Source organism: Grammomys surdaster, unplaced genomic scaffold (genome assembly GCF_004785775.1).
Source record: "Grammomys surdaster isolate TR1022 unplaced genomic scaffold, NIH_TR_1.0 266, whole genome shotgun sequence".
Taxonomy (NCBI): domain Eukaryota; kingdom Metazoa; phylum Chordata; class Mammalia; order Rodentia; family Muridae; genus Grammomys; species Grammomys surdaster.
Window position 1 is genome coordinate 1,895,178 of NW_021604707.1, and position 15,277 is coordinate 1,910,454.

The 15,277-nt window shown below is 43.6% G+C and overlaps 1 protein-coding gene across 2 annotated transcripts in view; it reads right to left on the reverse strand.

Moving 5' to 3' along the window:
* Fli1 (Fli-1 proto-oncogene, ETS transcription factor) overlaps positions 1 to 15,277 on the reverse strand; it is an 88,104-nt gene that overhangs the window by 63,065 nt on the left and 9,762 nt on the right. The window contains exon 1 of one of the 2 annotated variants that reach the window (XM_028776208.1): positions 13,105 to 13,226. The exons of the other annotated variant lie outside the window; for it this stretch is intronic. The gene's annotated coding sequence lies outside the window, so the exon portion shown is untranslated. Of the gene's footprint in view, positions 1 to 13,104; positions 13,227 to 15,277 lie in introns of those variants that run through there. 2 annotated transcript variants of the gene reach the window in all.

Below are 15,277 nucleotides of genomic sequence, written 5' to 3' on the forward strand. Positions count from 1 at the left end.
GTGTGTGTGTGTGTGTGTGTGTGTGTTTATATACACATATAAACACAAGAACACAAAGCACACACAACATTTAGACTGCATAATGCCAGGAGCCACTATATTTCCTCCATTTGACTAATAGTGAAAGAAGACTCTGAGCCATTAAATCACATGCTAGAAATGACAGAATTAGCATCTCAACATTGCCCTAAAATCCTCCAAGACCAGCCTTTTTGAAGCAAAATGTGGTTCTACATCCTGTCCGCAATGCAGGCAGGCTGCTATGGTAGTAGCGAATTCTAAAACTCCATAATTACCGGGTTCAACTTGGTCTCCAGAATACCCATGACAAAATTGGTGGAAATGTTCACAACAGCTCTCTACTTCCAGGTTCTGAGATCAGAAACGGAAGTTTCAAAATACCGAAAGTTCGTTTATGTCGAACACACTGGTTAAGCTAAAAGCAGGAAGTTCAAGAAAGCCTGATCTCAGGAGGTTTTTCAGCCCAATTTGGATCCACATCTGCGCTTCTGGATTTTCCACTGAGTCGACCGACCCGCCTTCAGCTGTTCTGCTCCTGATGAGTCTCCGATGTTGGGGTGCTGGGTACCGGGATAAATAAACATGATCTGACATCTAACCAGCTAGTGGCCAGTTTTAAGGTAGTGAGCCGCACTGGCAACCAAGAGGAACAATTGAAATATGGAAGTTTCTTTTCAGAAGGGCAAAACAGAACAAACAAAAGCCCTAAACAATAAGTCATCAGAAGAATAGCCTCTGTTCTTGCCTCCAGGTGCAGGAAATGAGTGGGAATCTTGCCACCCACCCCCCACACACAGCACATTCTCCCCGCCACCCCCAGACCTGGTCTTCCCACTAGGCACTTGTGGTAGCAGAGGGAAAGGGAAGGAAAGGGAAAGGGAAGGCCTACTCTAGTAGGCCGGGGATGTCAGCTTTTGTGGACACCTTAGAACAGTCTAGAGAGTAATTTTTGCAACTACATGTCCACAGCTTGAGGAACTATGGAAACTGAAGAATTTGCTTGGGTCACACAATCGGCGGGTGCATGGTAGGAGCTAGAACAGAGATGCAAATCCATCCCATCAGGTTGTCCAGTGACAGTATCTCAACATCCAGGTGCATCCATAGACATGATAGAACATTCAAAGTACACGTGAGCTGTTTCAGATTTAAGTATTTCTGAGCGACTGGTCCTATGTTTAAGTGAATCTTTCTCCATTGAAAATACAGAGTTTTCTGAGATCCCTGCTCTGAGAAACATGCCTGATGGCCCCAAGGCTCCCATGTACACTGCTCTGGAATTCCTGGCACCCGTTTAGATATCTCCATAGGAACATCTGGAAGACTTTTGGTTAACAAGTGCAACTGGGCTCCTCATGAGCTAGACCTCATCTTTTTTTGAAGCTCAACTTCTAATCAGCCACACCCAGTTGAAACCACTCAGGAGAGGCATCAGACCGTACCTCTTGTCAGCTTGAAGAGATGAGGCCCCCATAGGTTACCTACTGTCTCACTTTGTTAATGGAGTTAGAGGGAGGGGCAGAGGGGACGGAACATGCCACATGTAGCGGCTGAATGGCCTCGAGTCAACCATTTAACCTTTCCAACCCCCAGTTTCATCATCAGAAAGCAAACATTGTAACAAGCCTCTCACAGGCAGGCAACGGAAGCGAAAGGGATCCTCCTCGGGTGCTGGCATAGCCCATTGCTGTCCTCAGCCTCACTCTTCCCTTGGGGGTAAACTAGTGGTTCTAATCTAAGTGTCCTGGAAGTTTCATACCTGAGCTACAAGAAAACTTCCTGAATTAGGAAAAGCAAGTCCTAGAACTGTGAGGTACGCTTTCTGTGGTGGGGGAAGGAGGGCTGGTTTTTACTTAGCAAACACTAAATAAAAAATAGGGGGCACCGTTGATTTGCTTTCTTATCAGAAGGTTTTTCTGGACCCTTCTGCGGGTCGTGCCCACTCGTTCCTTAGTCACATCACAGGTGTTCATTCCTGACTGGATCCTTACATTTGGGGTACGCTTGGAGCGGAGGTGAAGAGGGTAATCTCTTGGGTGGCTTGAAGTTGAAGTGGGAGGAAACAGGGCCTTTCATGTGGTGGAACTGGGCCTTCTTTGAGGAGCTGTTTGTTTCCCGGAAGTCAAACTCTGGGCAGAGGCAGAACCCCCACCACTGCTTCCTCCCACCTTGGAAAATTACACAGTGCACCTCTTTGCTTGGCGGACGGCTGCTAAGGAGGGTGCCTAGCTACCCCACTGGAGCTGTCTGTCCTACCCCTTCAGAATGAAAAACAACAGTATGCCCGAAAGCCCACAGTGAACCCATGCCCACAGGGAACACTCACCCTGTCCTCTCTCTCCTCCTTGCCCTGGAAAAAGCACACGCAATGGTAAACAAGTCATTAGATTCAAGATCCTGCTCAATTTAGACGCTTTGTCTCCGTTTTCTCTAGAGTAAACCCATGGTCACACCCACCCCAAACTCAGCTAAGACCAGAAGGAATGCAGTGCCCTGTGGCCAGGCTAACCACAGCTGACCCGGAGATGCCCAGGGCTGGACATTCTCCTGGGCTGAAAGAGCAGAGCTGGGAGGCCGGAGTTTGCCATCCTGGCCCAGATGGGTTCAACCCCCACCTTACAGCTTTCAGTCTTGGAATTGCCTCCCCAAACTCTCAAGACTGAAAACTCCACAAGCTTTGAAGTCTGGCAAGAAAGCCCAAGATCAGCTTCTCCCTTATTCCTGGGCTTCCGCACAGGCGGGCTTCTAGAAAACAGAGGTTGGAGAAAATGAAAGTCAATGCCAAATCCTAACCAGACAGAAGAATAACTGCTGCTCCCTACGGCCCCCCACCCCCAGCTCTGGCATGATAGGCTGGGGAAGCAGTGGGCCCCTCTCCTGCTGTTGAAGATCTGTTTATTTTGCACTCCATAAAGGGAAACCAGGCCCTTTCTGACATTTTGGCTTGCGGGGGGGGGGGGGGGGGGGCGGGCGGGCAAGAAAAGGTCCTGAATTTAAAGTCAAAACCCAGATCAACTTCTCTAAATCTCCTGGAGCTTTTGCTACATCTCCTAAAGAGCCTGTGTTTTCTATTCTATCAAGTATGAGCCTCTGTTTTTAATGGGCTGACTCTCAAACCCTCTGCACACTGTCAACCACAGTGACCTCTTTCTACCTCCCAACCATGCAAATGCTCCCCAGATGGCACTCCCTGGCAGCCTGGTGGTCCTTTCCTGTCCCAGTCTACCCTCAGCCAACCTTGCCTTTTCTCTCATCCATGGCTTATTCCCCAACCCTGCTGTCCTGTGTGGACAGTGGGTTCTTTTAAACAATAAACCAGAGAATTTCCTTTGTCCTGGAAATGTGCCACTTGTCCTCCATGTTATCCTTATCAGCAGACCACAGTGCATCGAGGGGGAGGTCCCAGTGTGCTCAGGACACATGGGATATCAGTGCAAAATGTTTTCTTCACTTTTCCCTCCTGCCTTTGAATTCAAAGCATGACCTTTACGGGTAGGATTCAATCAGGTCATCTCTCAGATTCCCTAGTGGGAATCTGAAGGAAGTGGCACCGGCCAAGCCTATTGTTTCCACAGCAAGGAGGTAGGGATGCTATTTTCTCACTAGATCATGCAGCAGAATGAGGTGGGATGGGGATAGGGGATGGGGAGGTAAAAAGACCCTGGTGATTGTGTAGGATACTGTCAATAAAGCGGGGCCTGGCACACTCAGAAAGGTTGCATAGTAGCTTTTCTGCAAATGGCACGAGTGAGCTCCCGTCCTTCTCTGTGGATTTCACCACTTGTAGTGCAAGTCATTTTCTACTTGGACAGGTATGAATATAGTTTTTCCTCCCGACTTTAAACACCAGGAGAGCAATACTATTAGGAAAGGGGGTGAAGGGATGTGGAAACAGCAGAAGGCCAGGGGGATTGCAAAATTAAACTCCTGTGAAATGTTAACACTCATGTGTTCCAAGGCAGGAAAAATTAATGGTATAGGTTTCATCACTGAGCTCTTTTTCTGAGAAGCTCAAACTGTTTCACACATGTTGTGAGCAAAGACTTTGGGATCAGACAGAACCTACTAGCTGCACACTCTTGGGTCAGGTTCATGAGTGTTTCAAACCTCCGCCCCTCTCACCGGAAAGATGGAATATCATAAGGGAATCCATGCAGCCTTGATGAGAACATAATGCTATAAGATTTCTGTGTGCTCAGCACCACACCAACATCAGTATCATCCACACCAACATCAGCATCATCACCAGCAGCATTGCTGAGTCTTTCTACCAATGTTGTTCTAAGTGATACTGAGGTAAAGGGCACAGAAATTCCAGAAAGAAAAAAGCCAACATCAGTCCTACGCCTGTGCCTCCTTAGTCTTAGATCAGAAAGTTTCCTCTGAAATTCTAGCAGACATACGTAGAGATAACATGCTTCATGCTTGCCAAGAAGGTTTTTTTTTCTTTTTTTGATCTTGCAAAATGCTTTTACTGCCATCTTCATTACGACAGCACTTTGAGGTAAAAATATCATTGGTAGAATCTTCATGATCTGCAGTTGAGGAAACCTAAGGCAGGGGAGATCCACGTACCCGTCAGAGTCAGAGAGTGTTTCTTATTGAAGTCTGTGAGTGAAGTTCTAGACCTCTGGCTATTCAAGAACGGCCTTACCAGTGGGAAGTTACAGCAAGCTGAAACAAGGCTGGCCTCTTCTGAGGCAGAAAGAAGTCAGCGTTCAGGAATCACCCTACCCTTGAAATATCTGGATGTACTGCTTGTTAGAGGGGTATGAACTGATAGCCTAAACATTCACTCTATGTACTCAGTACATGCTAGTCTGATGACACCTCCGAGGATAATTGTCTTTTCATACTGTTCTCCATCACACTCTACTTTGCCTTTATCGAATAAGTAAGTGGCAGAGAGGATGACTCTGCGGCCACACAGACAGTGCCTGGAAGGGCCATAGCTAGAATGACTAAGCTTCTGACACCTAATTTAGCAAGGCCCCAGAGTGACTTACCACGGAGTGGAGCAGTCATTTCAGCTATCCACTCATTAGCAGAGACTTATCAAAAGTCTGTTCTCTTTCATGCATTCTCTCTCTTATCACTAAGGGTTCAGCCTGAACGATACTTCCTTAGGGAAGCCTTTGACCTCTGAGACTAGGTTAGGTCCCCATGGCAGACTCTCAGAGGCACTCCATAGTTCCCTTTTCACACAGAACTATTGGACGAAATACCTGCTTGCTGAGCTAGAGCCTAACTTCTGCCAAAGCAGGAACCACGGTTATCTTTTTTTTTTTTTTTAACTCCTGTACCTTGATCCCTGGCACATGGAAACTGCTCAGTCCATCCATGAAGATATGTCATGTGCTGACTATACAAATTAAAACTGGCGAAGTCCAAGCCCTCAGAGCTCAGAGCAAGCCTCACCAAACAACATTCTGATCCTGAAAGCTAGGCGACCCCTTCACCTCATGCAGCTTGTGATCTGAAAGGAACAGAGGGAAGGTATTTTGAGGTGGGAGAAGTTGTGAAGATTCACTGCTACAGAACCATTATGCATTCTACAATCAACCAGGATGAGACCGTTGGACAGTGGGTACTCACTGTGGCCTGTGGGTAGGTGTGCATTTTATTCTTCCTGGAGGCTTGTTTTAGTATGAATCAGAACCACAACAGTCCACCACCCTAAAAACTGTTAGACAGAGTTTAGACCTCAGGTGAACTTGAGTTCATTTTCTTGGAAGAGGTTATCCATCTCAGTTTCAAATAACCCAACATACAAGTCCACATTAGAGAGTCAATGGTAGACACAGAATTGACCTCCACAATGATATGTACCCAAAGATGTGCAGCAGAAAATCCACCATATGTCTCATTGTGAGAGAGAAAAATTTTTTGGGGGGGGTTCAAGAGAGGGTTTCTCTGTGTATTCCTGGCTGTCCTGCAACTCACTCTGTAGACCAGACTGGGCTCAAACTCAGAAATCCACTTGCCTCTGCCTCCCAAGTGCTGGGATTAAAGGCGTGCACCAACCACGACCCAGCGAGAGAGAAAATTTACTAATGAGGCCAGATGTTCTCAGGAGAAGGATTTAGTACTTATTCCAATGACTCCATAGCTATAGTGGGTACAGCATATTATATACTCACATCCACAGGACAGGGCATGAAGGCAATAGATAAGTTGCTTTATGTTTTGAGAAACTAAGATTATACATCTTTGGAACTGAGGTACAATACAAAACAATACAAGCTAAGAAAACATGCTCAGGAGGGAAATTGGCTTTCCTGGACCATCCAGCTAGTTACTTGCCAAATTAAGTTGCTTTGTTCACATTTATAGCTAAGGAGAAATCATCTTACAAAGAGTTACAGAGATCTGGGAACTAAAGAAACAAACCATCTGTTAAGAGTATGGAGCCCTACGCAATAGGAAATCATATTTTCATGGTGGCATAAAGCAGAAAGCATTAGAGCTGAAAACAACCTTCAGAAGAACTTGGGCCCATGCCAGTATTTTCCAAAGAGGAAACCAAAGTCACCGTGTTGGATAAGGGCTACTCTTTGGTCAACTTTATTTTCCCAACAAGAGGGTATATATATCAAAGGCCCATATTGTTCTTCAACAAATCTAGTACGCATTCATTCAATCGTGATTTGTAAATATCCTTTTGTTCAATTTTTATTGCCTCCATTAGTATAGAAGGGGAAAAATAAATATTATATTCTTAATGATCAGCACAGATTTGGTTGTTGAAACTGGATGTTGATTTGCTAATCTACAGCTCTAACCCCAGGCCAGCACGGTAACCTAGCAACACTGAGCATTTTACCTTACTTTGGAATTCTCCATAGGGTAATGGAGGTAGGTGGGTGTGGTGGTTCATGACTGTAATAGGAAATAGTGATAAAAGAGCAAGAACTTCAAGGTCAGCATCATTACATAGTATGATTGAGGCCTGTCTGGGCTACAGAGACTTTGTCTCAAAAAGAAAAACACAGCGATAACGAAAGGATTAATGGAAGCACTGGCCTCCGTGCACACAACAAACTCATTGCTGACTTATGAAAAGAAATGCGTGTGAGTACGTCCTTCTGCCTCACTCAAGATTTTAAGGTGATGATGGCTTTGATAATAATTTTATTGGTATCATTCAAAATTAAATTTAATTGGATTCAAAGGTGCTTCCTCCAGTTGAGTTGGTGGTATACATCTGCAAATTCAGTATTAGACAGGCTGAGGCAAGACATAACCAACAGTTCAAGGCTATCTTGGACTCTGTGGCAAAAAAAAAAAAAAAACTATTTCGGTCTCAAAAATACTCCTTCTTTGCACTGGGGACATCTCACATCTCAACACCGTGGCTGTGGCCATCATGAAGACAGGACATTTTCTTTTTAGCACAAGGTTCATTTGGAAAAACTATGATAAAGACTATTGTCTTAATCTTTCCTAGCCTTGACCTCTGACAAAGAGGCAAGAAGGCTTAGAAGAACTAATAAAGTTTCTCAAGTCTCTTGCTTTTTAAAAATGTATGGCCCATGCCTTTAATCCAAGAGCTCAGGAGGTAGGTGGATCTCTGAATTTGAGGCCAGCCTGGTCTGTATGGCAAGTTCCAGGCCATCCAGGACTACATAGTGAGACTTCATCTCAATCCACCTCCCTTCAGTAAGGAGTGTGTGCATCAGCCATATCTCTAGGAAAAATTCTTAACCATGAATAACTTAAAAGAGACAGGTTTGGCTTTTCTGTAGCCCAAAAAGTAGTATTGCTCTCTGTTGGAAGTTAACTGCTAAATATGCACCCCCGCCCCATGAACTTGTGTTTTGAATGTACGTTTCCCCAGCTGCTGCTGCTGATGTTTGTGGAAGATGGGGAAACTTTAGGAAACTAGACGATGGCTCAAGGAAGTAGTTCATTAGGGACAGGTCTTCAAAATCTAGCATCCTATTTCTGGCTATAGAATGTCTTCAGTTTCCTGGTCCATTGTGAAGTAAGGAGGCATCTTCACACATTTCCAATGACAAGAACTGTCTGAAGCTACAACCCAAAGAATTCTTTGCCCTTACAAGTCTGTTCTTTCAAGTACTGGGCCACTACTGCACATATAACAAATATATTGTCTTTACCCAAATAAAACCCAGGAATACAGAGTTTTCTGAAAAGACCAGAAAGCAATGTGTATTAGTTATTTGAATATTTCTAAATGTCTGCACACAACCTGGGCCATGGTAAAGATTTAGGGTGTTACGCTTGTCTGGAAACTGTCCTACAAAAACAGTTGATACCAACAAACAGATGAGTTCTGTGCTTTGCTTCCATTTTGTGATGTGGCTTTTATAAGTGTAAGTGTGTGTGTGTGTGTGTGTGTGTGTGTGTGTGTGTGTGTGAGAGAGAGAGAGAGAGAGAGAGAGAGAGAGAGAGAGGGAGAGGGAGAGGGAGAGGGAGAGGGAGAGGGAGAGAGAGAGAGGGTATTCACTAATATCTTTACCTTTGCTCTCAGGCTTTGGGGAAAATGCAGAATGCTCATCCAGTAAAGCATATAGATTTGGAGAACAGCTTCGCTTTGTTTTCTTAGAGAACTACACAGCAGGCCTGATCTTTCTATAATAGTTGTAGTCTCTAACAATTACAGGATATGGTGTCTGAACAATTTAATATCCAGCTCCAGGAACTTTGAAGTCTCATTTCAGTTGGTCAGGAATAAAACCAATGTAGGTAGTCCAACCTACCTAGAAAAAGGACTATTCAGGGAGTTCTTCATCTCAATCCTAAATATACACACAGCACTTGAAATGGAAACAGCTATCTCCATTTTCTGTGTCTTCAATACATTAATTCAGTCCAGATAGAATAGGGACAAATGTCCTCCTTCTTCACATCCCTTCTAGCACATCGGCATATTTGGTGGCTTAGCACAACCTCAGGGCAGAGATACAGCCTTCTTAAGTTGCCGAGAAGGCAGTGAAAGTCAAGAAAGCTCTCCCTGGGCTCATTAGGTGAGGGACATTGTTTTCCTGACATTAACCCTACCAGACTGCCATCTTCAAGGTGGACTGCCCCTTCTGCTCGACGCTTCCTTCACTCCCTATGCTTAGTGATATAATCAGAGTTGAAAGACAGACCATGACAACCTTGCACGGGACCAAGGGAGTCAACTCTGCTGCAGACATTCATCTCTCCAGAAGAGAAAGGCAAAGCCCAGAGCAGATGGGCTGCCATGATAGGTTCCCTGTAAATTGACCAACATCTTGCCCACGATGCAAAAAAAAAAAAAACCCTCAAAAAATTAGGGTTGGGGAGGCCCTGAAGAAACAGCAGAAGAAATACCCCTGGAGAATGAGGTGAGGCACCCAGAAAGTATCTGGCCAGCCAAATAGAAATTTCAAAGCTATTCACCATGGAACATTACAGAAAGGTCACAAGTTTTATAGCAAGGATACACTGGCTCTATAAAGGCGGACATAAACCTGAAAACAATGGGTCTAAGTGGTGCAGGTTGGACGGAACATTTCTCTGATGGTCTTCACTCCTTTGTTTGTTTGACATAAAGTCTCTTTATCAACAGCACAAGCCTGGAATTCCTGAGTCCACAGTCATATCCTGCCATCTCTTTATGGTTTTTACGTAAAATCCCATTGATTGAGTTGGGAGTTTCACAAGCAGAACAATAGCCGGATACAAGGGAAGGAAGAGAGGAGTATGGGGCATTTGATCTGTGGGGTGCGTTGCTAGAAGTGAAACCTGGGTGGGCAAAGAGGTACAAACAAGTGGTTAATTGGCCAATGTAACCAACTTCAACCATTTTAGGAAATCTTAGTGCAAGGGGACAGTGGGGAGTGGGAAGCACTGCTTGTTATCAGTTACATTTAAGCTCTGGCCAGGAGGAGAAGAAATTAAAATGGTAATAATTTACATGGCCCATTACAATTATAAAGTGCTTTTTGTTTGTTTTGTTCTATCTGTCTATCTGTCTATCTATCCATCCATCTATCTATCTACTTTTTTTGGAGACAAGATTTTTGTATGCAGCTCATCGTGGTCTGGAACATAGTTCTCCTGCCTCAGTTTCCCCAGTGCTGGGATTACTGGTGTATCTGGAATGCCCAGTATACAGCTATAAAGTATAGCTGTATCTTTTGAAATATGCTTTTTTTGTGTCTGGTACTTAATAAGGCAAATGGGAAACTTTATTATGATAGCACTTATGATTATCATTATCACTCTTATTTTGTAATTAGGAGAGAAAAGTTAGTATCCAGCCTATGATAACACAACTGAAAGTGAGTGGGGTCGAATTAGATGTTCAAGTTTAAAACTTACAAATCTCTCTCTCAATCTCTCTCTCTCCCTCTCCCTCTCCCTCCCCCCCCCCCCTCTCTCTCTCTCTCTCTCTCTGTGTGTGTGTGTGTGTGTGTGTGTGTGTGTGTAGATGAGTTTAGGACCCTGTTTTAGACAGGGCGTCCTGTTGTTTGCTCCTGTGTATGACAGGCTAGCTGGCCTACAAGCTTCCAGGAACATTCATGTCTCAGTCTTCCCCATCACTATGGGAATGTGAGGTGCTCCTGCTTGCAATTTTATATGGAATCTGAGGCTCTGAGTTCAGGCCTTCACACTCGGATGGCAAGTGCTTTGTTTCCCAGCCTCCAACTTCAAACTTTCACAGAGTCATTTTGCCAACACCACGGTGTCTGGCAAAACACTACCAACTTCACAAAGAATTTTCATCACCTGTCTTAGGCAAGAAGTACTCCACATTGCACTGTATGCACATGAAATTACATTTTCACACATTAACTGACAGAATATTAGCAGTGAGTTCCTCACAGTAAAGAGCCATGGGCAGGTTCTCTCTCTGAAAAGTTCAGCTGGGGTTCCGAATCTGAAATGCTGCCTGGATTATCCCCTAAATCTGTGGTCCAGTGGCTAGTCTAACTGTAGCTACTAATTAATGCTTTTGTTAGTCAAGAAGCCCAAGCATCTCCAGTACTCCAGACTATTACCAAATATACGGGGTAAGGAGTACATATTGTTAGTCTCAACTCTTTTGTGTGGATAGAAAAGATGAGGTTAAGAAAGACAGAATAGGATGTCCAATGCCACCCAGCTGGCCTAAGCAAGACCAGGCACAGAACTTGGATGACCTAACCTGGGGCTCACTTCAGTTCTTTAGAGGGATAACGGATAGACTATGGAAATGTCTATGAGAGATAGTGAGCTAGTATAGAGGTATATCTAGACAGGCTTGCCATCAATGCTTCTAAAGACCAACAAGGAGGCAGAGAATGAGGCTCATGGTGATAATAGGCCTCTAACTTCCTCTGATCAGAAGGAATTTAAAACACTGTTAATATCTCAAAACACCCAGTCTACCTGTTCCCTTTCAGATGAGGTTGTCTACCCAAATAAGTATTTGTGGGATTCAGCTGAATGAAGCAGGAAATGCTCATGTGTCTTACAACACCCTGTCCTCCCTTCCAGAAAATATGAGCCCTGAGTCCCCACCAGATCTTATTGTTGGGAATCCACCTCTGCCCTTATTTTTCCAGTTCATCTCTGAGATGTTTTCTCTCGCCACACTCCGTAAATGCTCTTGTATTGTGCACAGAAGAAGGGGGGAAAAACCCTCCACTGTTTTCAATTATTTTGTAACAATTAAGCATGCAAATGTGGGAGCAACATTTAATAAACTTCTATGGACATTTAGGAGGAAAGAAAGAATGAACCAACAAAAATCAGAAGCATCAAAGGACTCTTACAAAACCAGTATTTTGAGCCTTTAATTGAAAATGAATCAGAAACAGGCGTGTGAAATTTCCCATGAAATACACACAGGGTTTTAAAAAAATTTTTAGAGGGTGCTCTGGGAAGGGAAGACTCTGGGTCAAACCCAGTCCACACTGATGGGAAGAAAAAGATTAATTGCAGTGAACTCAAGCAGGGCCTCGCTGCCCATAATGGCTGATCTATAAGACATTTTAGGGATAAGAGCAAAGAGAGCAAGGAGGGAGGCCCTGGTGGTTCTCTTCCTACCACGAAGAATGGAACAATCTATACAGATCTGTGAATCCCCAGAAGGAACAGCTTAGCAACCCAGAGCAGCAAACCCAAACCACAGGACCATCCCCAGAGCACTCTGGGAAAAACAGTCTGCATGCCCATTTCCTGAAGCAGAGGGGCCAGCTGTTCATTCTCTTCTGGAAAATGAAGGAAGTACAGGTGTCCCAGAGGCCTTGGACCCTGTAGTGTTGTCCTGTGTTGTACTAAAGATCCTATTTGAGTGACAGTTTATTCTGGAATCTGTGGGTTCTAGTATGGAGGAAGACGAGGACATGTCTGAACAGTTACGTCTTTACAGTGTGTCAGGGCTAAAAGGCATTTTGTAAGAAAATGCAAGGGTCTTTTTCCAGAATACCTGATAGTAACAGGCCTCAGTGCAGAGATGGTGCCAGACTGACTACAGTGTCAGAAAACTAATAATACATGTTGATAACTCTTTCACTTCCACTTGACATCACCAAAGCTGGTTGCCCGAGAAAGCCAGATGCACACCTTCACCCACGCTCTTTCATTCCAGTTAGTACCTGAATTATTTTGTTCTTTGAAGAACACTTCTTTTGACCATTTCATTCTAGAGCTGTTGACATTAGAGAACTGGAATAAAAGAACTCGCTATCACTTAACCACAATGAATTGCTCTTTTAGCGATGACCATGCCAAAGAGTAGATTCCAGTGTTATTATTTTTCTATTCCAAATCAGTGATGATTACAAACAAAAAGCCTTAGTAATATTATTAGTGGCACCTACAGAACATGTCTCTTTGGTTACTTAGATGGATGATGGCAATGGTCAGGATAGAGACAGGATGAGGGCTCAAAGTCCTTGTGAGTTAAGTAAGCCTTGGTGCCTTCACTCTGGAAAACTCATTTACTATGGGATGTATCCGTTTGGGCACATGGATTCTTAATCAATGCTGGTGGCATCCACTTTGAGCCTCCTAAGGCACTAGATCTTGAAACTTAACCTGGGTTTTTTGTTGTTGTTGTTGTTGTTGTTGCTGTTTATTTTTTTATGTCCAATGCCCACTTACTTTGTAAGAATTTGGAAGAATGGCATATTAAGTTGACTCCGTGTGACGAATGCTTTGAGAGGCATACTAAACCATCATATAAACAGTTGCCTTAATTTTCCATTTTTTTGAGTGAGAGCAAACTGCAAGCAGGATATGCTCAAGTGGGTCACTGAGCCCTCAGAATCTCACATGGGTCTCCTCGAATGTTAACAGGATACTGCGGGAAGAAAAATGCAAGGGTGAGCATTTAGCCTTATACATAGAGAATGAAAACTTTATAATAATGGATCCTTCGGTGCTAAATTATGTTTGCTCCCAAGGATCCTCAGAGCTATGGTTTTCTTTGTTCTACCAAAGGAAAAAGGAAATATATCAGGAAACAGGGCCAGTCCACAGGAAGTCTCACTTGGGCTGATAAAAGGAACTGATGTGCAGTGGCTTGGGATGCAGTTATAAGTCAATCTGCCTTGAAAATTACAAGAAATGCTGTTCAAGAGAAACTGGAGCCTGAAGTCAGCCTTGCTCGATTGTTTCCTTTACCTTTGGCAGAACACTCCCTTCTTTGTATTTCTCATAACTGCCCAAATCCTTTCTCTTATAAAAAGTCTACATGTAGTTTTGTGAGCATCTGAGTGAAAGAGGATGAAAAGAGGGTGAAAATGAGGGAGGCAGAAGTGGAAGCACTGTCAAGTCGAAGTATCCTCTTGTTCTCTGTTGAGTTACAGAATGTATTTCAAATCACCTCTGTAGTTCGTTATGGTAAAACAGAGCCTGTTAATTTCAGTCTACCTCTTGCCCACCTGTCAGTACACTTGCTAACAAAGCTGCAGGGCTGGCTTTTTCCTGGATACACAGGAAAGGCTTAAGTCTTCATGCATAACTGGTGGTGGGATATGAACAATTTAATGAATGTGACCAGCACATGCTATGCTCAGGAGTCATGGCAACTAGAAACAGCAAAATCTATGTGTTTCTCACAAGCTGGGTTAGAGCTGAGCCTTGTGATGCAGGCAGGAGGGCTGCAGATTCTACACCTGCCTAGGCTGGAGATCAAATTCAGGTCCAGCCTTGACAACTTCTCAAAACCCTGGCTAAAAGCATATAGTAAATTTAAAAAAAAAAAAACGAACAATCTTCTTTTGAATATTGCTCAGTGGTAAAGCACTTGCCTAGAACATGTGCACAGCCCAGGATTCAAATTCTAATACCACCAGTAGGCTAAAAAAAAAAAGTGAGGAAGAGTTAAACCTTGAGTCTCAAACTACATGGAGACATATGTGTCAATTTGGTGATTTTTCATAGTGACAAGGCTCACTTTGGAGCCAATAGAATTGGGTCTGGAAAATTGCTCCTCCCCCCTTTTTGAATAAATTACTCTATTGCCTCAAAATGGAACCAAGACATATATCATAGGATTGATATAAGCACCAAGGTAAAGATATCTTAAGGACCAGACATCAGTGCTTAAAACCAGATTAACAACCAGGTTTTTAAGTTATTTTTCTTATGACTCCGATCATCCAAGATTTTATAACCCTTAGATGGATGGTGAATAATGTATCCAGTCTTAGAAAAGGACTAGACGAAAAGAAGTCTTAGCTGGACCACTGGGTCCACATACATGGCCCATAATACTATTTCACACCGAATCGAGGCCTTCTGGGGCAGACCATGTTTGCCCATAGCACTGCACCACTTCCTGTTTTAAGAAGCAGAAAGAAATAAAAAGCCTTCCAGAAAACTCATTAAGAGGCTCAACATTCTTTTTAGACTTCAAATAAGTCCTCAAAATATTGTTTTCTTAAGAGTTGAGTGTAAATGAATAAAAACCAGACAAATTCAATTTCCCTTCAATTAAATAGGACTTTTTAAAAGTCCAGGGTAAAGGCTCTTGGAGCCAAATGTGTTTTGGTTTTTTAAATGCGATTTGACTTTTAGAAAAGAGTCTAAGACCCTGGTGCACAGTTGGACCCTATTCTTAGATGGTGTCAACACACAGGGATCAACACCACTGCACCATGAGTTGCCAGTAGAGACAATTGGTCTTCCAAAAGCTCACAAAACACCTCCTAAGAACTCAGCCGATGGCTGGTCTTAAGAGTCACCCAATAGTACAAGAGCAGACACACTGGATAGAAAGAATGTCAAAGAGTTCACCCATCCACACTCCAAAATCAGACACAAGTACACA